General features: G+C 47.9%; 1 long non-coding RNA gene across 1 annotated transcript; it reads right to left on the bottom strand.

Annotated features, from left to right (window-relative positions):
* Positions 1-12,187: 12,187 nt before the first annotated feature.
* LOC132369542 (uncharacterized) lies at positions 12,188-22,082 on the bottom strand. Its single transcript, XR_009504441.1, has 3 exons — positions 21,916-22,082; positions 20,458-20,614; positions 12,188-12,459 (listed from the first exon to the last, which is right to left on the bottom strand). It is a non-coding gene; the product is annotated as an uncharacterized LOC132369542 (long non-coding RNA).
* Positions 22,083-22,832: the final 750 nt, after the last annotated feature.

Raw genomic sequence — 22,832 nt, forward strand, 5'->3', positions numbered from 1 at the left:
AAGTCCAAGAATACGCTAAGGACTTTCCTCTGGGATTGAGATGTATATCTCTGATTACCAGCCACTAGGAAACTACGAAAACAAAGGGAAAACTTGTATATCACCAGTGGCTTGGAAAAGCATAGGATTCACTTCTCTATATTATGGTACTGACACCTTTTTTAACGGGTGAAATTTGACAAGGATAAAGGAGAGAAGGGAAAGAGCAAGGAGCAAGAGGAGAAATGAGATGCTGCATTTACACTGCTGAGTTCTGCTTGACAGAACAACAAACATACATACTTATGAGGCTGTAGCGTGACTGCCATGTTGCAGACACCTTTGACCCTGCCCAACCCCCATCAGCATCCTCAGTTTTCACAGAGTACCACTTGAGCCAACTCACACACACCCTTGACCAATGGCAGAGTCCGCTGCTGCCTTACGTGCTGGGTAATACCTCAGAAATAGACGGGAGCCCAGGTAATTCAGGATAAGTAGCTCAGAGGAAAGATTTAGTGTCCCCAAGAACAACTTTTTACAATTAATAAGTACTCTGGCTCCCCAGCCTTCCTGTGGGCAATTCCTGGGGATGAATGGCTCTGTCTACTTCTTGGGAAGTCCAACAAAATTGAGCCCCCAGTGGCCACAGAACTTTCTCATATTGGCTTTTTCTTCTTCTGTTTATCACCCTCTCCCATCCTCATTCCTGCAACTTGGAATCACCTCCCAAATAAACTATTTATGTGGATGCACCTGTGTCCAGCTTTGCTTTCAGGGAAACTGAGTCTTTTCAGAGCTGCTTGTCTAAAATGAGACACACATTGGATCAACCATGGAAAAATCACCACCTGGTCCAGTTATACCAGGATAGAGTTGTTTGATATTTGGGAATAGTGGTTGGGATGGGAAGAGCTAGCCTTCCCAAGGCCTCTGTTTCTCATAGCTTGTTGCTCCTAAGTAGCAGAGATACTACCCATGGGAGAAACTCATCTGGTATCACACGTGACCCTCATCTGCCTTCCTTTTGGTCTGTCAGGGATATGCGTCAGCCAGGGGGTGAAAAGGAGTCATAAAAATGATAATGGAGAGAAACACCAGCAAAATAAATGGCAGACTAGGAAACTCCCTTATTTCCTCACGGAGACATCAAAAAAACCCACCAAAAATTGGATAAAATAACCTTATATGAGTTATGGAAAAACAATCCAAGGTCTACAGTAACCAAGAGAAAAACAAATACTGTATGCTAACACATATATATGGAATCTAAAAAAAAAACAAAAAACAAAAATCGTTCTGAAGAACTTAGGGGCAGGACAGGAATAAAGACGCAGACGTAGAGAATGGACTTGAGGACACGGGGAGGGGGAAGGGTAAACTGGGACGAAGTGAGAGAGTGGCATGGACATATATACACTACCAAATGTAAAATAGATAGCTAGTGGGAAGCAGCCGCATAGCACAGGGAGATCAGCTCGGTGCTTTGTGACCACCTAGAGGGGTGGGATAGGGAGGGTGGGAGGGAGGGAGACGCAAGAGGGAGGAGATATGGGGATATATGTATATGTATAGCTGATTCACTTTGTTATAAAGCAGAAACTAACACACCATTGTAAAGCAATAATACTCCAATAAAGATGTTTAAAAAAAAAAAAGTGCCACACTCAAAGAAATTGCCACACCCAAAACAGTAGGAAATTCCGTGGTATTTTTGCTTGCCCTTTCCCCGCCCTCTCCCTGGTGTAGCGTGCTCTTGGTTTGGAGGACACAGCTGTTCCCAGTCCCCTCCTTTGAACAGGAGGGAGCAGAGCAGATTTGCAATGTTATAACCTGTCTGGGGGCTGCCTGAAGGACTGGTCTCTGTTTCACCTGATTCAGATCTGAGGCAGAGTGAAGCACCTGGCACTGCTCAGGAAAGCTGCAGGGAAACTACAGACCTGCAGGTGTCTGGGACAAAGGATTATGGGTGGAGACACACAGTAAACCATCTAAGGCCCCAAGGAGAAACTGAGGTGAGACTCTGTGCAGTTAAGACATTTATAAGCAACTGTGTATATGGGGTAATTGAAAAGCCACACACAGGCCCATGCAAGACACATGCTCAGAAAAGCCCTGAGAAGGCCCTAAGCTTTCTCTGTGAGCTGATCCAGAGGCTCAGGACATGCCTGTCTAATTACTTAAGGATTTCCCCAGCCCAGAGCCAGTCTGCACTGGGAGGGGTAGTTGTTTTTTCAAATGCTCAGTTTTCAACAAAAGAAAATCACAAGCATACAATAAAACATGTAAGAAACGGTAAAACATGGCCCATTCAAAGGAAAAAAATTAAATGGCAGAAACCATCCCTGAAGAAATACAAACATTGGATACAAGACAAAGACTTCAAACAATTGTCTTTTTTTTTTTTTTTTAACTAGGTTGACCACTGAGAAAATTACTGGTTCTAGGAGTTACTGATTAACTTCCAAAGAGACATGTAAATAAGCTATGTGTTTCTATGAGGAGTTTCTTTGATCCTTAAAGTACGGCAAGTAGAATTATTTTTACACAATGCTCTATAGAGAAAATTAGTTATTGGCTTATTCATTTTTTCACCCATTTGCTCACTCCTGCCAGGTTCTGTAACAACTAGGTTACAGAAGAGAACGGAGCAGACAGGGTTTGTGCTCTTAAGCCCCTGGGAATACCTGTTCATTCTATTCCGTTTGGCAGAAAAGTTTGAAAAGCACTGTCACCTGACATGTGAATTCCTTCTAAAACAAGCCTGCTGGCTTCCAGTTATTCCTTAAAGGAAATAAATGGCTGTGGGAGAAAAATTCAGAGGCAATACTCCATCCTTATCTGGAATAATTAAAGTGGAAGAAAGTTCCTGCTGGTGAAAAGCCTGATTATTCTATAATTTTTGGAGAACTGTATTTTATTCCTTTCAAGATTAAAGAAACTAACTGGATTAATTGTTAAAAGAATATGGGTAGCAGATGTCCTGTGATATCTGCAATGAATATGTACTTTGTTAAGATATTTTTATAATTTTAAAAATAATATATGTACTGTATAGAAAGTATTGAAAGTGCAAAAAAGTATAAATAAACAAAGTATATGTCCCAGTACTCAGAGACAACTGCTTTTAACACATATCCACATCTTTTATCTGATTCTTGGAACCAACTGTGTTTTGGAATTCAGAATTTCTCAGATTTTAGTAAGGAAATTCAATGTGTGTACCAAAGATTTGATTTGATTTGCTATTGAGACATGATTGACATATAACAGTATATTAGTTTCAGGTGTACAACATAATGATTTGATATATGTATATACTGCAAAATCACCACCACAGTAACTCTAGTTAACATCCATCACCAGACAGAGTTATATTATTTTTCTTGTGAGAACTTTTAAGATCTTAACTTTCAAATATACTATACATTATTATTAACTCTAGTCACCATGTTGTACATTACATCATCAGGACTTATTTTATAACTAGAAGTACATTTGACCACCTTTACCCATTTCTCCATTGCCCCTGACAACCATCAATCTGTTCTTTGTGAGAAAACAGTCATCTAAAATATTCTTAAAGAGCTAAAGGAAAGCATGGGCAAAGAACTGAAAGGAATCAGGAAACAATATACAAACAAAATGAGAATAGAGATAGAAATTACCTAAAGGAACCAAACAGAAATTCTGAAACTGAAAAGTACAATAAGGTTTTTCCCACTCTCTGAAAGTATAGCATTTCTGTGAAACTTTTTGTAAGCCAAAATAGCATAAAGTAAAGAAGAAATTATCTTAGGATACATCTAGTTAATGGATGCACAACATAAATCAGGATAAAGCATAGATGCTCACAGATGGAGTTCAAAACTATGGTGACTTGATGCTGAGATACTGAGTCTAGTTCCTGAGGAAGTACTGTCTCTAAAATGGCTCACTGCAAAACAAATGCTTAATGCTATTTTCACTTTTTTCTTCTGATCTATTTTGGTTAGTAAAAACAGTTACTAATGTAGGTCTTTTGTAAAAGTGAAGTGGCATGAAGCAAACTTTCAAAAAGTGTGGGATATCTGTAACTAAACTGAAAAATTAACTAGAGGGGCTCAACAACAGACTTGAACAGGAAAAAGAAAAAAAATCAATGAACCCAAAGACAGGACATTTGCAATTATTAAGTCTGAGGAGCAGAAAGAAAAAAGAATAAAGAAAAGTGAACAGAACCTACAGGACTTACAAAACCTCATCAAGCAGACCAATATATGCATTATGGAAGTCCCAGAAGGAGAAGAGAAAAAGGATCAGAGAGCTTATTTGATGAAATAATGGCTGAAAACTTCTCAAATTTAAGGAAAGACATGAATCTATGAATTCAAAAAACTCGATGAGTTCCAAGTAGGATAAAACCAAAAAGACCCACACTGAGACACATTATAATTAATCTGTTGAAAGACAAAGAGAAAAATCTTGAAGCAGCAAGAGGAAAGTTACTCACCGTGTACAAAGGATACTCTGTAAGATTATCAGCCAAATTTCTTATTGGAAAACTCAGAGGACAGAAGGCAATGGGATGATATATTTAACGTGCTGAAAGAAAAAATTGTCAGGTGAGAGTTCTATATTCAGCAACACTGTCCTTCAAAAATGAGGGAGAAGTTAAGATACTCCCAGATAAGCAAAAACAGGGAATTCATTACCACTGGTTGTGCCCTACAAGAAACGCTGCAGGGACTCCTTCAGGTTGAAATGCAAGGATGCTATAATGCTACTCACAGCCCTAGGAAGATACAGACCTCTGGTAAAGGTAAATACATGGACAAATATAAAAGTGAGTACTATTCTAATTTTGCTTTATAATTTCACTTTTTATTTTCAACAGAATTTAAAAGAGAAATGCATAAAAATAATTATAAATCTATGTTCATTGGTATACAAGATATAAAGATGTAATTTGTGGCATCAATAACATAAAGTTGGGGTCAAATGGAATTGTAAAGGAGTAGAGTTTTTGTATGTAATTGAAGTTAAGTTGGTATCAATTCAAAATAGATTGTTATAACTTTAGGATGGTTATATATAATCCCCATGATAACCACCAAGAAAACACACATAGAATATACACAAAAGGAAATAGGAAGGAAATCAAAACATGTCACTACAAAAAACAAACAAACAAAAACAAAAAACAAAAAAACCCACAACTAAACACAAAGGAAGGCAGTAATAGAGGATATGAGGGAAAAAAGGCTATAAGACATACAGAAAACTAACAAAATGGCATAAGTCTTTCCTTATTACTAATTACTTTAAATGTAAATAGTTTAAAATTTGCAATCAAAAGACAAACACTGGCAGAATGGATAAAAAAGCATGATCTACCTTTATGCTGCCTATAAGAAACTTACTTTAGATCTAAGGACACCTATAGATTGAAAGTGAAAGATGGAAAAAGACATTCCATGCAAATAGTAACAAAAGGAGAACTGAGGTGGCTATACAAATACCAGACAAAATATACTTTAAGTCTAAAGCTATTACGAGAGATAAAGAAGGACATTATATATTGATAAAAGGGTCAATTCACCAAGAAGCTATAACAAGTATAAACATATATGCAACAGGAATCAGAGCTCCAAATATATGAAGCAAACACTGATAGAAACACTACTGTATAATAGTAGGAGACTGCAATATCCCCTTTCCGTAACTGACAAAACCACCAGACAGAAGATCCACAAGGAAATGGAAGACTTGAACAAACCTAGGAACCAGCTGGACCTAACGGACATATTCAGAACACTCCACCCAACAACAGCACAATACACATTTCTCTCAACTGCATATGGAACATTGTCCAGGATAGACCATATGTTAGGCCACAAAACAAGTCTTAACAGATTTTTAAAAATTGAAAGCATACAAAGTATCTTTTCCAACCACAATGGAATGAAACTAGAAATCAATAGCAGAAGGGAAACTGGAAAATCCACAAATATGTGGAAATTAAACAACACACTCTTCAACAACCAATGAGTCAAAGAAAAAAGCACAAGGGAAACTGTAAAATACCTTGAGACAAGTGAAAATGAAAACACAACATGTCAGAACTTGTGGGATGCAGTGAAAGAAGTGCTAAGAGGGAAATTTATAGCTGTAAATGCTACAGAAAGACCTCTAATGAACGACCTAACTTTATACTCTAAATATCTAGAAAAATAAAAAATGTTAGTGGCTGATAGTTTATGTTCCAAGGCCTCAAAGAGACCATGCTTCCCCTGTGGTATGACCTACCCTAACTTCAGAAGTGCCCTCAGTGTTTCAACATCTATAGATCCAAACTTTCCCCAGCCCACACTTCCACATTTTGCAAGATATTTTCACCTGAGTGTTGCGTTCCACACATCCCAAAATGAACTCTTCACCTTCTCCATGGAACTTGCTCTGCCTCTGTGGTTCAGATCCCAAGTCTCCTCTGGTCCCTTTCTCTCCCTTGCCACCCCCAGCCCACATCATGCTGAAGACCCTGTGGTCACTGTATCACTCCATCAGTCTCCTTCCTTATAAAGCCACGTACAGTTAACCAGATTCATCCTGAGCACAAAAAGAATGGGCAGCATTGTGTCCCCTTTTCTGTTTTTATCTCCTTAATTTCAAACTATTGTTGAGCACCTCCTATGGGTCAGACTCTGTCCTGGGCTTTGGAAAACCAAGATGAATACCACTTTCCTGCCCTCAAGGAGATGCCAGTTTCCAAATGGGGGTAGTCAGGTTATATAAACAAAAAAGCCAACAAGCAAGGAGACTGACAACAGAGAAGTGTGTAAGACGTGTGCAGGGACACGGAGGAGAAACTGACGATCAAGGCTGGTGAGCAGAGAAGGTCTTAGAACAGGAGATGTTTGCACTCAGTCCTGGAGGATTAATTGGAGTCTAAGTGGACCAGAGGGGTGGCATATGAAGGAAAGGATAGAGCAATGCACGGGCTTGGCACTGCATAAAGGAACTCTAGCTAATTCTGCATGACTCATGCTTTTGTAACAGCCTCAGCACATTATTACCACAACAGCCCCGTGAGGCAGGGAGTATTAGCATCCCCATTTTACAGACGAAGGATCTGAGGAGAGAAGACATGAAGCAATTTGCCTAGTGTTACACTGCTGCTCAGAGAAGCACTCACTGAGTTTCCAGCCTAGGAGGAGGGGTGCGGACAGCCATTGCCAGTCTCACGCTCTGAGCAAATAGAGAAATCTTTCGACCAACCAAAGAGCTCTGCTGAAACATTGCATTCCCCTTTGCGAACCAAAACTCAGACCTGAAGTTATATTTTTACCACCACTGCCCCTACCCCCATGCTTTAACAAGACATGGTATCTTGTTTCTAAGGGTAAAAGAAATGCTTATAAACAAGACTACAAAAGGCATCTTAAGACAACAAATCACTCATAAAAAAGGGAACATTCTGATGAGTTAAGTGTAAATGAATCAGAAACATATGGATTCAATCTACTTTAAAAGGCCCAGTGGAGTTCCAAGTGAAGGGTAAAACCCTTGGAGGAGATTGTATTTGGGGATATTTCCAAACCCAGGGCCATTAGTTCTGGCCAGGCCCAGAGCTAGGCTGGTAGATGGATCTCCGAGGAAACCAACAGAAAGAGAACCTCAGAAAGGTAGGAGGGTCACTTTATCCCAAATCCTCAAGCCCAGACTTGGAAATTTTCAAAGCAACATGCCTCCTAGAAACACCTTTCCTGAACATCTCATTCTGGCCCAGGGCTGGGACTCCGAGTCCAGCCAACAGTTTCACTTTAGAAACTCAGCTTGTCCAACTCCAAAAGGGTGTAGAGGCTGGACCGAAACCCTTCATCTTTCCCAAAGATTCTCTCCCTTTGACGATGAACCGTGTCCAGACCATGGCCTTGGGAGAGGAAATAAGGGCCATGGTTCTCTTTGGCAGCATCAGATGAGAAATGAATATGCACAGAAATATTGAACACATTCAACTAAACAGGAAACAACATAAGAAAAAGAAAGATCCAGACTCATCAGTCTGGTTGGGTTGCATCAGCCATGAAAATAAACAAAGGCCTAAAGAGATCAGGCCGGTTTAATGGAAACCACGCAATGAGCAGGTATGTGTCCCTGGGCGTAATCATCATTGGGGCTCCCCGTGCTCTCGTGCCTTTTCTGGGGTCCCACGTGGGATGAAAGGTCAACCACCAGGGAGTGCGGTGAGCTCAGGGTCGCCCCGTGTTTGCTCGGCCTCTGTTTCTTTACCCCCCCAAGTGCCCTCTTCCCGATGAGAACCCAGCCTGCTTTGTGCTGCTGATTTTTCTCTTTCTCACAGTGGCATTGCTAGAAACAGGCCTTTCTCATCCACTGTTGACTGAATCAAGTTTTGGGGGGAGGACTAAGAAAAGTGAGCAAATGGAACAGTATTCTCCCCAAATGCCGCCTTAAATTGAAATCGTCTGTTCTGGAAGCCCAGGCTCCCTGTCCCCAGGCCACACCCAGGTAGCTGGAAAGGTGAGCCGGGGAGCCGCCCTCGCAGACCGCTGACCCCTGGACTCGCTGCAGTGAGGGGCTGTGTTGAGAAGAAAGGCACCCCTGGGCTGGTAGCCGGGGAGCTGGGTCTCATGGGGATTTTCTGTGCCCCTGAAGTCCCCATTGTCACCCCCTCCCCAAGACAGGCCTTCCTCTCTCCTGTTGATGCCTGAGATCAGTCATCTTAGAGATTTATTTCTTTAGCTTAAGACCTTGACACTTAAGACAAACGAGGTGAGACCGAATGTGAACATCTTAACGTCAGAGGATGGAGGAGGGGAGGGAAGCTGTGGGAATGGGGTGGCAGGGCGGTGGGGTGGCAGTGGGGTAAAGGCAGGCAGGAATGGCGGGGGGCGGGTGCTGGCTGAGAACCTTGGAGACACACCGCACTCGCTTCCCTGGTCCCCCGCCCCAACCCCCAGGCCATTCTAAGACTGAAACAGAAAGGGCCCTGGAGCCCTGAGAGCCCCTGCTGCCCCTCTCCATGATGCCCATCCCCAGCAGAGGCAGATTTGCCAAGAGGCCACCATGTGCCGGGCACAGCTCTAGACCCTGGGGTGCAGCAGTGGGAAAACAGCGGCTGCGGGGACCCTGACACTTCCCAGAGGAATTCAGGAGTGGTGTGGAGCCTGGGAACTAAAAGGGACCACAGCTGTCCCGGTCACCTCCTCCCTGGCTGTCCCAGGGCCCCTCCAGTTCCAGACCCTTCTTCAGCTGGTCCTGCCTTTGCGGACCTTTGTGTCCTCTTTGTCAGAGGACTTTCTTCAGACGCAGTGCTGAGCTCGCCAGAGCGCAGAGCCTGAGGGGGTCCTGGGGTGGATGCCGGGTTGCCCACAGCCTCCCTCAGCCCTGCCTCAGTTTCCACATCCGCCGCCAGAGCCAAGCGTCTGCTGCACAGAGCAGGGGGGCAGCTCGGGGAAGGCACGCCATCTCCTCGCACAGATGGTGGGGCCTTGGCTGAATCTGGCCCCGCCTCCCCGGGGAGAGAGGCTTCCAGAATCCAGTTAGCCCTTCCCCCAGTACCCAGACTCTCCGAATCCACAGGACTGAGCCGGTGCCTCTGGAACTGGAGCGCTGCTGGCCGATGCTCTCAGCCGCCTATGGATGGATAGAAAGGTGAGGAGGAGAGGAAGAGAGAACAGGGGCTGGGGGTGCCACAGAGGAGAGGGGATTTGGTGGTGGGCTTCTTGCCAAGCTTCACTGTCTTCACCCTCGCAATGGTTCCGAAGAGCTGGGCCAGTGATCACCCTGCTCGTCTTCTCTGGGCAGCTCGGGGCCCAGGGGAGCCCAGGGGCCTGGCAGAAGCAGCGCCTGCCCGACAGCGAGCTCAGCGCAGGGGAAGGGGCGAGAGAGGCCGGCGCCCACCCTTGGGGGCGATTTCTGTCGGTTGAGGCTTTCGGGAGGAGGGGTCGGGGAGGGCCCGAGCTGAGCATGGGCTCCTCTGCTAGGGCGTCCTCCCCCGCACAGGACTCCCGGGACGGTCCCTCGCAGGCCCCTCCCTGGACACCTGGCCTGTGACTTACCCTGTGATTTTCTGTCGTCTCCGGCCACTTTCTCAGGTGGCCAGAGCCTGGGGCCAGCAAGGCCAGAGGCTAAGTACAAACTCCCACGGAGACTTATCTGAGCGGCATTCTGGGCTGGGGCCCCGGGGTCTGCCCCGCTCCTGACACACCTCTGGACACAAGGGGAGCCGGGCGGCGTAACCCAGAGCCCGGCACCGCTGAGCCGTACATTTGAGCCCGAGCGCGGGCCGTAGAAAGGCCGCGGGTGGTCCCTGCTCACGGCCTCGCCGCGGAGTCTCAGTCTCCGTGCTGGTTTCTTCTGGGCTGTCTTGGTCAGGTGATTCGAGTAATTCCAAAAGTCCCCAACGTGTAAAACAGTTGACAGACACCAGGGTAAAAGATAAGTGCCCGAGACAAGGGGCCCACGTCTACGCCCCGGGGCAGCCGCCAGTCTGATGCCCCTGGATTCTGCTCTCCTCTCCCAGTGCCTGCCGGGCGCTGCACAGTGGGAGCAAGTCAGCCAAACACTGTTCTGAACGCAACGGCCTCAGAAGCAGGGGCTCTCGCTGCCTCCACTGGACAGACAAGTACACCGAGGCCCACAGAGGGCGGTTGACTCGGCCGCACGTCCCAGGGCTGAAGGACAGAGCAGGGATCCGAACCCAGACAGTCAGGCTCCAGGCTGCACCCCCTGCTCCGCTGAGCTAGTCTGTCCACTTGGGCAAAGCTCTGTGCTGGGTTACGTGAGGGAATTCAAATAAATATGCGGTGTAGTCACGGCCCCCGGGAGCTCGACCGTCGCCAAGGCTGAAGCAGCCTTCCCAGACTGGCCTAATGAATCTGCTGCCCGGGCTGGATTCCTCACGCTCCGTGTATGGCTTTGGGTCTCTGCACTTCAGTGAGACCGCCAGCAGCCCCCTCTCCTTTCCCTGCACATCAAAGCCCCACAGGGGCTGAAATCCCACCTTAGGAGCCTCAACCTAGTCTTCCAGACAGGCCGGCCGGACCACCTTCCCTCCCAGAGCATGATTCTGGGGTAACAGAAAGGAAGAACTCAGCAGTCCTTGCCAAGCTTCGTGACAAAGATGTTGTGTGGGACCCGAGGACACAGCTGAGTCGGGCCTACCGTCTGGGCTCCGGCCTCAGCCGACGGCGAACCAGGCAGGTCAAGCCGCAGAGTAACGGGACGCCCTGCACCGGCCGAGCCTGCCGGGCCCCGCTCCACCAGCAGGGTCACCCTCGGCCGGCTGTCCACTTGCAGATTGGCCACTTGGCGTTTTAGAGACGCCCTGGCTACACTCACCTGGGGGACTGGGGGATGGCGCCTGGTGTTTGGTCCAGAACCCAGTGCCTCTGGGACGCCAGGGGCTTTGAAGGGGTGTTATAAGTTAGCAGAAGTCAAAGAGAGGATTTCATCAAGAACTTGAGTATTAAGGCTGCAATCAACGTTGAGTCAAACAGGGCCAGAAGGAGCCTGACGCCACGGTGACGGAGATGCACAAAGCGGGCCCACGGGGCACAGGATTCCTTCTGGAGCATTCCGCCCACTCACGGGGCTGTTAGAAGCTGACGCAGGATGCTGAGGCAAGAGCCGGATCTCCTTCCTGGGGGCCGTGAGGGAACAGCTGCATTTGGAGACGGGGGTGCTGTCAGCCTTGCTGTGTGCTTCCGGCTCTGGCATCACCGCGTGTCTTTCCGAAGGGCCGGTGTCTCTCCTTTCCCGGGGGGCAGGCCATGTCACGGGGATACCAGGGCATGGGTGCAGCTTGTAACAGCACCTGGGCTCTCGACCAAGGAGATGCTGCCTGGAAAAAATGCAGTGGTTTTAGCAACGTGGGCATGATGTGCATGAGAAGGAAGAACATGATAAATCCAAGGTGACAGGAAGGACATCCTCTTCCTTTCCTGCAACCCGGCTGGTTTTGAAAACCTCCAAGCGGGTTCAAGTCTCTTCCAGGCAGGGAGGCAGCCTTTACCAAGGCAACGCTGCCCTGGCATGACACCCCCCACCCCCGGCACCCAAAGCTGAAACGACCTCCAGCGCCGGACTCCAGAGTCAAGATCGCTCACACGGTTACTCCCCACCCCCTGCCCTTCCCTGCAGTGCCCACCCCTGCCTCACAAGGAAAGGCCCAGAACCTGGGGGGCTGCTCAGGCAAGTTCCGGGTGGCGGCAGCCACGTGTAGGATCCAGCCCAGCACTCAGGCCTGGGGACAAGCCACCCGGGAGAGTCAGACGCACGGCCACGGCGAACCCCAGGGAGACAGCACACCCACTGTGCACGGCAGGTGCCCTTCTGCTGGCACTGCCGTCCCAGGCGTGGCCCCAAATTCCCCAGGAATGTCAGCTTCCCTTCAGAGCGACGCTCCTTTCTCAGAGGGCAGCTTTCACGATCCTGGTGGCAACTCACCCACCGGCATTTAACTCCCGCCTCTTCAACCTGAGAAAAGGAAATAAGAATGAGTGAAGACCTCAGAGCATCATCTGAAAATGAACCATAAACCAGGACAAGGACAGTGTGTGTTTTCCAGGGTCGCAGAAGCGTGTGTAACCTCGCCGTGTTTATAAGGCACCGGGCCCTGTTTGCCCAGAGTTTGCCAGATGAAACACTCAAGAGAGAAGGTGCCTCCGATGGTTTTCCAGAGGGAGCAAAGACGGGCAAGGCCTTGGAAACTTTTTTCCCCACTCCACAGAAAGTTGTATGTGAAAGGAGCCCTCAAATTAGAAATAAGTGGTGGCGGTGTTTAAGATAAAGTTGCTCAATGTTTCACAGCATCTCAAAATCATAAAATCAGCCGGGACGCTGGACGTCGCGCAGACAGGCTGTGCACGCGGTGTGGCGTCTCTCCTGCGCCAGGACCAGCAGGAGGCACGGGGGCTGCCTGCCCTCTCCACGGGGGCGGCCTCCTCCCCTCAAGGGAGCGGCGCACGTGTTTCCAGACACATCCACGTTTTAGATAATTTTTCCTTACATTAAGCCAACATTAATTTTCCTGTAGCTTCCAGCCAGCATTGTAAACTGTGTTCTCTGGGGTCGCTACAAATGCCCCCACCTTTTTCCTTCTGTGACATCCTTCAGATCTTGAAGATCCTGTAGCGTGCCCTGCCCACCCTCCTTCTCTTCTCCAGGCTAGATCCGCTGCTTTGTCAGACAACCTCACTTAATAAGCCATGAGCTGCCTGTGTGTTTTCCATTTAAGGGCTGTTTTTGGCAGGGCCGCTGCTGTGCCCTCTCCAGCAGCATCTGCCCACCTCCTGCTGTGCCCCATGGCAGCTGTTTATGGACAAGAGCCCCTCCATCAGACCTCGGGGGTGGAGTTAGCTTCCCGCAGTAGAATGACTCACCTCTGAGGGCCTTGCCCAGAGAGGCAAAGAGGATGGAAGCCCTGTGAGGAGAACAAATACGTTTGTCTTTACACGGCTGTGTCGCCAGGAGCTGGCACCTGGCAAACGCTGGTATTTTCTTTTTTTTTTTTTTTTTTCTGTAAATAAGATTTAACAGATAATTTAAAAGTTTTACATTGTTAAATATGTCTATAAAGCAGTCGTGATAGAATAATAGAATAGGACATCCTCTACTCTTTTTAAAGATGGTTACAAAGACTAAATGAGAACTTTCCTCACCATGGCTACTTTTTTTTTTTTAAACATCTTTATTGGAGTATAATTGCTTTACAATGGTGTGTTAGTTTCTGCTGTATAACAAAGTGAATCAGCTATATGTATACATATATCCCCATATCCCCTCCCTCTTGTGTCTCCCTCCCACCCTCCCTATCCCACCCCTCTAGGTGGTCACAAAGCACCGAGCTGATCTCCCTGTGCTATACAAAATGCTGGTATTTTCTGATGCATGAATGCAGAAGGGAATGAAGGAAGCAAGCAGAGATGAGATGCAGAGACAAAGAAAGGCCTTCATGGGTTCAAAACCTTTACCTCAAATGTCCTGAGTCCCCTGCTCCAATCCCGGAGCCTGTCTAATCCAGTCCCCAGGCTCCAAGGCTGCATTCTGCCCACAGCGATACCCACCCCCCCAACAACTTCCACCCTTAATAACCCTGTTAAACCACCACCAGCTCCTCCTCACACCACTCGACCTCTCCCCATCCCCTCCTCCTCCTCTCCCCTTCTCTCCCCCAGCTCACAAACCACAAGCCTCACCTATAAACGTCCCAGGACGCTCCTCTCAGACACAAATTCCAAAGACATCCAAATGAGAAGAAAAATGGTGGAAGACAGTGTTTTGATTTGGGGGCACCAGCTGATATCCTTTGGTCCCAGACTGATTTGGGAAGGATCCCAAAAAAGCGCTCATGTGCCTGGCCACATGGGGCAGAAAGGCTGCTGGGGCTGTGCCCATTGCACAGAGATCCCTGGTAACGAGGACAGCTCCAAGGCATCCCAGTGCCATCTGCTGTTGAACAGCATGAGATGCCTTGAGCTGTTAAGTGGGCAGATTCAGTTTTATTTTTCCTCTCTGGAGTAAAAAGAAAAAGGAACTCTGGCCACGAGTGACATACAAACGTCAGGCCTGAGTCTATCTACACATGGAAATAACTCCCCAGGCCTCCCTTCTCCACCCCCATCTCTGGAGATAAACTGTAATAAAGTATTAACAACTGGCTCTGCTCTTCTGATAGACAAGGGATGACTCTCTTTTAAAGACCTTTGTGCTCTGTTGTTGGCAAAGCCATTTAAACTGTGATCATTAGCAGCTCTGCCTACAGCGCGGGCCGAGGCGGATTTCTCTGGAGAGGTTCCATCAATCACGTGTTCCTGGTGGGGAGCAGCTGTCTGAGGCCAGGGTGCAGGAGAGCGGGGGCCACACTTCACTCGCCCGGCCCAGCAGGGAACTTGGTGTTGGCTTTGGGCCTCGGGTGCACCTGGCTGGGAGGTGCCTGACAGCACAGCGGGGAGCGGGGAGGCAGACGGGGTGGATACCTCCCTTTCCCCAAGAAGCCCAAGGGGAAGTTGCTCTCCGGCTCTTATTGAGACAGGCTGGGACCTGGGACCCTTTGCTGCAGTGTTTGCACCTGGACACACCTCTCCTGGAGCAACAAAATACACAGAAACTCTATGGGACTAAAAATAACTGCGTGCATGTGCAGTTGGGACGAATTCTGGACCTAAAAGATATAAAGAGACCAAAAAACCCAACTGCCACTTTTGAAGAGCCTGGAGCAAAAACAGGGTGTTGGGAGCAAAAGCGGTGAACTGCGCATGCCCTCTGCACACACCACCCCCAGAGGGGGTGGGCAAAACACCTAAGCCACCCCTCCAGCCCGAGCCCTGGACACACCCCTACCCTCACCCCATGTAAGGAACCAGCTCGCCAACCGCCCCCCCTCCCCCCTCAGGGAGCGAGCAAGCAAGGGAACCTGTTGTCTGTTCTCGCTCCCGGCTGCTGCAGCAGGGCCCCCAATAAAGCCTGGCCTGAATTTCTTGTCTGGCCTCTGATCAATTTCTATTGATTGGGGAAAGCCAAGAACCCTGGTCAGTAACATTATGAGGGATGGCAGTGGTGCATCTACAGAAGGAGAGAGCTGCACTGGGCCTGAAATATTCTGAAGCCCTTGGGGAAAGGGCTGGGAAGGGAAGGAAAGTTCAGTGACAGCTGAGTCCTGTCTGTTCCCTTTCAAGTCTTACATGTTGCAGGAAGCACTTCAGATGGTGAAAACTGAAGGAACAGGAAGCTTATGGATGGGTGTGTGAAAGGGCAGGGAGGCAGAGTTAGGGGGTGGGGAGACAAGGGGGAGAAGCAAGAGTGGGGAGAGGACAAGGGGGAGAGAGAGAGAACCGAGGCACAGGAGAGTCAGAGGAGGCATGTTTTGAGGGGTGAGAGCTTAAAAACATGGATTCATGAAGATCAACTATACTACAATATAAAATAAAAAGTAAATTAAATTTTTAAAAAAGGATGAATGAAGAAGAGAGGGACTGCTTCCCTTCTTTCTTCTTCTTTTCTCTTTCTTTTCTTTTTTGGCCACACCACGCGGCACGTGGGATCTTAGTTCCCCAACCAGGGATCGAACCTGTGCCCCCTGCAGTGGAGGCGTGGTGTCTTAACCACTGGACCACCAGGGAAGTACTGCTTCCCTTCTTTTTAGAGGCTGAGTAATATTCCCCTGTATGTACATTTCATGTTTTCTTTACCCACCCATCTGTTGATGGACACTGAGTGCCATTTGTGACAACATGGTTGAACCTAGAGGATAGTGTGCTCGGTGAAAAAAGCCAAACACAGAAGGGCATATACCGCATGATGCCCCTTATATGAGAATCTCAAATAGACGTAGAAGCAGAGGGTAGAACAGTGGTTACTGTGCGGGGGGGAGGGGCGAAGTGGGGAGTGCCTGCCCGGTATAAAGTTTTAGTTACGCAAGATGAATTAGTTCTGGAGATCTGCTGTACCGTGTAGGGCTTATAGTCAAAAATACTGTGTTGTACACTTAAAAATTTCTTGGGGCTTCCCTGGTGGTGCAGCGGTTGAGAGTCTGCCAGCCAATGCAGGGGACACGCGTTCGAGCCCTGGTCCGGGAAGATCCCACATGCCGCGGAGCAACTGGGCCCATGAGCCACAGCCACTGAGCCTGCGCGTCTGGAGCCTGTGCTCCGCAACAAGAGAGGCCACGACAGTGAGAGGCCCGCGCACCGCGATGAAGAGTGGCCCCCGCTTGCCGCAACTAGAGAAAGCCCTTGCACAGAAACGAAAACCCAACACAGCCAAAAATAAATAAATTAATTAATTAAAAAAAAAATTTCTTAAGAGAGTAGGTCTCACGTTAAGTGTTGTCACTACATTACACAACCATCAAACAGAGGGACACAAGGACACCTGCGGAGGTGATGCTATGTCGATTACTCTGAAAACAGGGTGATGGCGTCGCAGGTGTTCACGTGTCCAAACTCATCAAACTGTATTCATTAACACGTGCAGTTTATTGTGTATCAACTAAACCTCAATCAAGCCGTTAAAAAGAAGGAAGGGCCTGTGCTTAGGGAAGGCAGTCTGAGTCTTTGGAGAGAAAGTTCAAAAATTAGCAGCTCTTCCTGAGACTCTGAAACTCAGACACATTCCTGGATGAAATTTTTCCAAAGCCAAGAACTTTGCTCCCCTTTTTTCGGCCTTGGTTGCCAGAGAGTTTAAAAGTCAAACTTATTGCCTAAGTTTTGTGATCTGTTCAAATCAGGTGACTGAAACATCTCCATCTGCTTCTCGGAGAGAGTCCTGGAAGTGTGATGCTCAAACATTTCTCCCCACACGGCATCCCAGGCTCTCAGCCAGCGTAAGCCCTTCAGGAAGTCGGGGGAGCACAAATCTTGAATAAAGGGCACAACATACACTCAAGGAACCAGGAAGATACATTCTCCCGACCCATCTCATCTCCGGAAGAGAATAAGACATGTCCCACGGCATTCAGATGCAGCTTGGCAGTGAACGGGCTCAGGGGGAGAGGAGGCCCTGGGACAGGCAGGGTCCCGAAGCAGCAGCCGTCCAGACACAGTAACCAGGATGATCAGTTGGCCAATTAATGAGGATTTTTGCAGTTGTCTTATTGCTCTGATTTAGGTTTAATCACCTAATAGTTTAGTTGGTAACATGAGAACAGGGCATAAATTTCCAAAGGTCCCAAAGGCTATGCAGCGAGAAGTCAGTTGTTCTCCCAGACTTCCCCTCCAGCTACCGTCCCCCTGCCCCCAGCTAGGTAAATGCTGCCACCAGATCCTCTAAAAGGAGACTGTCGGGTTCTCCAACAGGCTTGACAAAGGACCCTGGCCCATCCCAGAGATGGGGTTCAAAAGGCTCCTCTGTAGAAACAACGCTTGAGCTGAGAGGTGAAGGACAAACAGGGGTGTGCTAGTGAAAGAAGGAACGGCATGTGCAAAGGCCCTGTGGTCAGAGTGGGCACAGCACTTTGGACAAGATGGCAAGGAGGTAGGGTGGCCCATTCCCGGAGAGTGAGGTGGGGGTGGGCAGGAGCAGTGGGCAGAGGTGGCAGGGCTTCCTAGGCCATCTCAGGATTGTGACCTTTCTCCATAGACCTGATTTAAGCCCTGGGGGTTCAGAGGGTATATGTGACAGATCCATTTAACGTTTTGAAAACATAATCACTGTAGCTCCTGCGCAAAGAAGAGCGAGCACTGATAAGGGTAGAGACTGTACAGGAAGAGACTGTACAGTTAGGAGATGGTACAGGAAACCTTAGCTGCCCTGCCCCACACCTGTTCAGCATCCCCTTTGAATTCAGCCATGGCCACGGCCATGGCGGACTCTCCCAGGTGGGCTTCACCTCAAATGCCGCCTTCCCTGGGGCCTCTTCAGTGACACCGATGCCAGGGAAGCTGTTAGTGCACATGTAGGAATGATCTGAATGTGCACGAGAGTCTGTGCTTCCAGGAGCAACCCTCAGCCAGTGGAGAATGGGAGCCGGTGGATAAACGCTCCTCATGGGCAATCAGGACCCACTCTTCAGGTCCCAGGTTGGGTTTAGGTCCCACGGCGGCGACCTCACTTACGCACTCTTATATAGACGTTCCTTCTCCTCCCACTCTGCCTGCCCCTCCCTTCTGATTCCTGGGATTACTCCTAAATGAGCAATCCGCAAAGAAGTCCTTTTAGGCTCTGCTTTCTCGGGGTATCTCAAGTAAGACGGAGGCATTTGCAGCTGTCTAGGTGAGACAGGATAGGAGCCTGGACTAGGGCGGCAGCTGTGGGAATGGACAGATTGAAAGGATATTTGGAAGGTGAAATCAAGAGCCCAGTGCAGCCACATTCTCCAGCACCACTCTCTCTTCTATCCCCTTTGACATTTGGTGTGGCCAGTCCAGGCTCACAGCTTGTTACCACTGCGGAGTAACAAGTGGCACTTGTTGGAGGAGGTGTCTCACAGCTGTGCAAATGGCCACCATATATGGAGGCAGAACTCAACAGCCCTTGCAAAACGGAAGCTACGGGACACGAAGAGGGTATTTCCAGGCAGTCCTTAACTGGTTGAGTTTAAAATGGGGCCTTTGGCAGATATCCCTGGCATTGAGCATCTCCTTCAGGCAAGACGGCACAGCCACTGTAGCAGAGAGAGAAGTAGCAGTAACAACAGGAGGCCGTGGAGGAGGAGTGATGGCTGTGCATCCAATGAAGATGAAGAAATGGGGACTCAGAGAGATAGGTCGTCTTCCCAGGGTCCCCTGAGCAGTGCCTGATAAAGCAAGGATGCACATCGTGGTCCAAATGGCTCCAAAGACCATGCTTTTAACGGCGATCTCCTTTTCAATTTCCCTCTGCTCCAAAGCACGGGGGTGGGGGGGGGGCCCGGGCAGAGTCCAGCCATCTCTATTTACGCTGGCTCATTGGACCAGTTGACCGTCAGTTACATTCTGTTACTCAGTAGACGAGGCTCAAGACTTTTTTTTTTTTTTTTTTTTTGCACATAAAGGGTTTATTTTAAATGTTTTAAGGATAGGATAGCGTTACATCATAATTACAAATATTATGTACAGAATTAACAGATTTATATTGTTTATACTTCTAAACGCAGAGAACAGGGAACTGTCTATACCTTGTATAAAATAAAATTAAAACTAAAAATGAATTCGAGCTTGAAAGATGAGGTCATTTACCTAATTTTAAGATGCGAACATGAAACATATCACACTGTGGTGATAATCATGTCTCAACATATAAGTACATCAAACCAACATGTTGTACACCTTAAACTTATATAACATTATATGTCAATTATATCTCAAGTTTTAAAAATCAATTAATTGATTGTTTAATTTTTAAAAAAAGAGGGCCTTTGGCGGATGTGGAGAATGGAGATGACACTGAGTGTGGCCTTGGCTGGATGGACTAGAGAAGCAGCAGTGGACGCCTCTCATTTATTTAGTTCACAAATAACAGCTGCCAATTCGCTTAATCCTTACAACAACCTCACGATGTAGATTCTGCTATTTTCCCCTTTACAGATGAAGAAACCGAGGCAAAATAAAATGACTTAATAACTTTCCCAGGGAGACTCCGTTAGTAAGTAGCAGAACTGGGGTTTTCACCCAGGAATTCTAAAATCTGTGTTCTCACTCATGGCTCCCTGCTGTCCCTCCTTTACCGATTCACCCTACAAACACTGCTGGTCGTTTGCTCCATGTCAGGGTTAGTTAGATGCTGTGGGAGCGGAGGCTGGGTGAAATACAAAAATGAATCAAGCATGAATTCAGCCCTCAAGTAATTTATTCTCTCACTGATGTTAAGTGTTTCCATAAAGGATGATGAGAAAATGTAGAAAGTGACAAATGTCCAATAAAAGATACTGACAAAATACTATGGGGCTTCAAAAAAGGAGAGCGATTCCAATGTGGAGGATGCAGAGGGATGGGACATCAGTTTGGTTTTGCTGCATAACGAACCGCTCCAAAATTCAGTGACTCAGAGGACACCTACCTGTTGCCTCTCATGATTCTGCAATGGGCCGGTCGGTTCTTCTGTCTGGGGCTGGCTCCGCAGTGCCAGGTGATCTAGGAGGGCCTTGCTTATCCATCTGGGATGGCTGGGATGGAGGGGACCTCTTGTCCTCCAGATGTGGTCCAGCCTCACTCTCCTGGTGGAAAAAAGGTCCCTATCAGCAAGAGAGAGGAAAAGCCCTGATGCACAAGCACTTTTCCAGCCCCTCCATATGTCATGTTTGCTGATATTCCATTGGCCAAAACAAACCCAAGATTCAAGGGGTAGAGAGATCGGCTCCCCTTCTGCTGGGGTGTGGCAACAGCACATTGCAATGAGACATGCTTAGCGGGATTAGAGGGGAGTGTAGTTTTTTGTTTTTTGGGTTTTTTTCAATCAGGCAGGATCAGAGAAAGCTTTACAGAAAGAATGAGCCTTGAAAAATGGCTGGGGCTGGGGATTGTGGCAGGTTTCCCATATGTGGAGAAAATCCACAGAGGCGAGAGAGCTGAGGGTCTGAGACAGGCTGGGACCTGGCACCCTTTGCTGTGGGGCTTGCACCTGGAAACATGTCTGCTTGAGCAACAGGATACAAAGAAACTTATAAGGGATTAAAAATAACTGCATGCATGAGCAGCTGGGGCAAATTATGAACAATAAGATACAAAAAGACCAAAAACCCAGCTGCCACTTTTGAAGAGCCGGGAGCAAAAGCAGGGTACTGCGCATGCCCACCGCCCTCAACACCACCAAAGGGGTGGGCAGACCACCTCAGCCACCCCTCCAGCCCAACCCCTGGACCTGCCCCTACCCTCACCCCATAGAAGGAACCAGCTCGCCCCCGCACTTAGGAAGCAAACACGGGAACCTGTTACTTGTTCTCGCTCCCGCCTGCTGCAGCAGGAGCCCCCAATAAAGCCTTGCCTGAATTTCTTGTCTGGCCTCTGATCAATTTCTATTGATTAAGGAGGCCAAGAACCCTGGTCCGTGATAGGTCCTCAAGGACCAGCATGTGCTTCATTTGGGCTAGAAGGAAGTTCAGAAAAGAAAGTTGGAGCTGAATCATGGAGGGATGGAGGGATGTCTTTCAGATCTGGGATGGCGGCCAATGGCTTATTAAGAGGTTGATCTCTACTTGCAGGGCACAGCCCCTCTCAGAGAACATGCTCTACCACACGCCTGGCAGCTGTGGCAGCACAATTCTCTTGTTCCTGGAGCCCAAGGAGCAAGCAAAGGACCTGGGGTAGCCAGTCTACAGGCTGCCAAAGCTCTACGGTGGCCGGAAAGGGTGAGTTGGGGGACTGAGGCATCAGTGGCAGAGGTCAAATGAAGGGCACACTGAGGTTAAGTCAAAGCTGGGGCATCCAAAGCTGGGTTCAAATTGCCACGTGGGAGCTAAGGGTGAGGAAGCCAGCTGGTAGAGACAGGAGACAGAGTTTTATGAAGATAAAAACTGACACAACGAGGGAAGACTGGTCCCTGGAGTAGCCTCGGGTCTTGATGACCTTCCCATCCACGTATAGGTTTACAAGTAATTCTCTTTCTCTGCGTCATGATTCTGTCCCTGCATCAGCTGATGATGGGTGGTCTGTCTTGCATCACATGATGGGTGGTCCTCTCCTTGCGTCCCTGTTTAGAACACTGGTTGGAATAAAATTTTGAAAAGAGGCAGGGCAACCGGGATAGAAGTATGTCTTGGTCAGGTTGCAAAGCAGGGTGGATATTCAGGACTGGAGTTTTTCCTAAAAGGAGCTACTGTCTCTCTACCTCTCCCAGCAACTAGACATACCATAAAGTGAAAACTGACGCCATGATATTTTCAGAAAAATTCTTTGCTTAGGTAAAGTCTTGAAAGCCTCAAGAATGTTAGTTTGTGGTCTTTCTTTCTTTTGTTTTTATTTCTTTCAAAAAATTTATCAGTTCTCACTCTGAAGAAGCTAGAAGCCATTCCACTCTGCCTTATTCCTTTTGGAATTTACTGAGTACATCTCAGCAGTGGCACGGAAAATATATTTCCTTGGAAACCAGAAGTCACACAATAGTCCTCACCCTTCAGAGCCCCATGGGGTGGAGAAATCCCCATGATAGTTGAAATCCGATTATTCTGCTTTTATGTCACCTCCTTTGCTATAAATGAGGGCCAGCGCAGCTGCCAGAGCACAGAATGACACAGATACAATGTGATGTGTCAACCACTCATGTTTCTCTTTTATGAGATCAACATTTTATAACTCTGCAGTCAGTCCACTGACAGACTATAAAACTTGGCTTATTGGAAACAGATACAACCACCATGAGACGTCACTCGTCAGAGACCGATCCAGCCTCTTCTGGACACGAGTCGGTCCTTAGAGAGAAAGCCATTAGGAACGGGA

Source organism: Balaenoptera ricei, chromosome 8 (assembly GCF_028023285.1).
Source record: "Balaenoptera ricei isolate mBalRic1 chromosome 8, mBalRic1.hap2, whole genome shotgun sequence".
Taxonomy (NCBI): domain Eukaryota; kingdom Metazoa; phylum Chordata; class Mammalia; order Artiodactyla; family Balaenopteridae; genus Balaenoptera; species Balaenoptera ricei.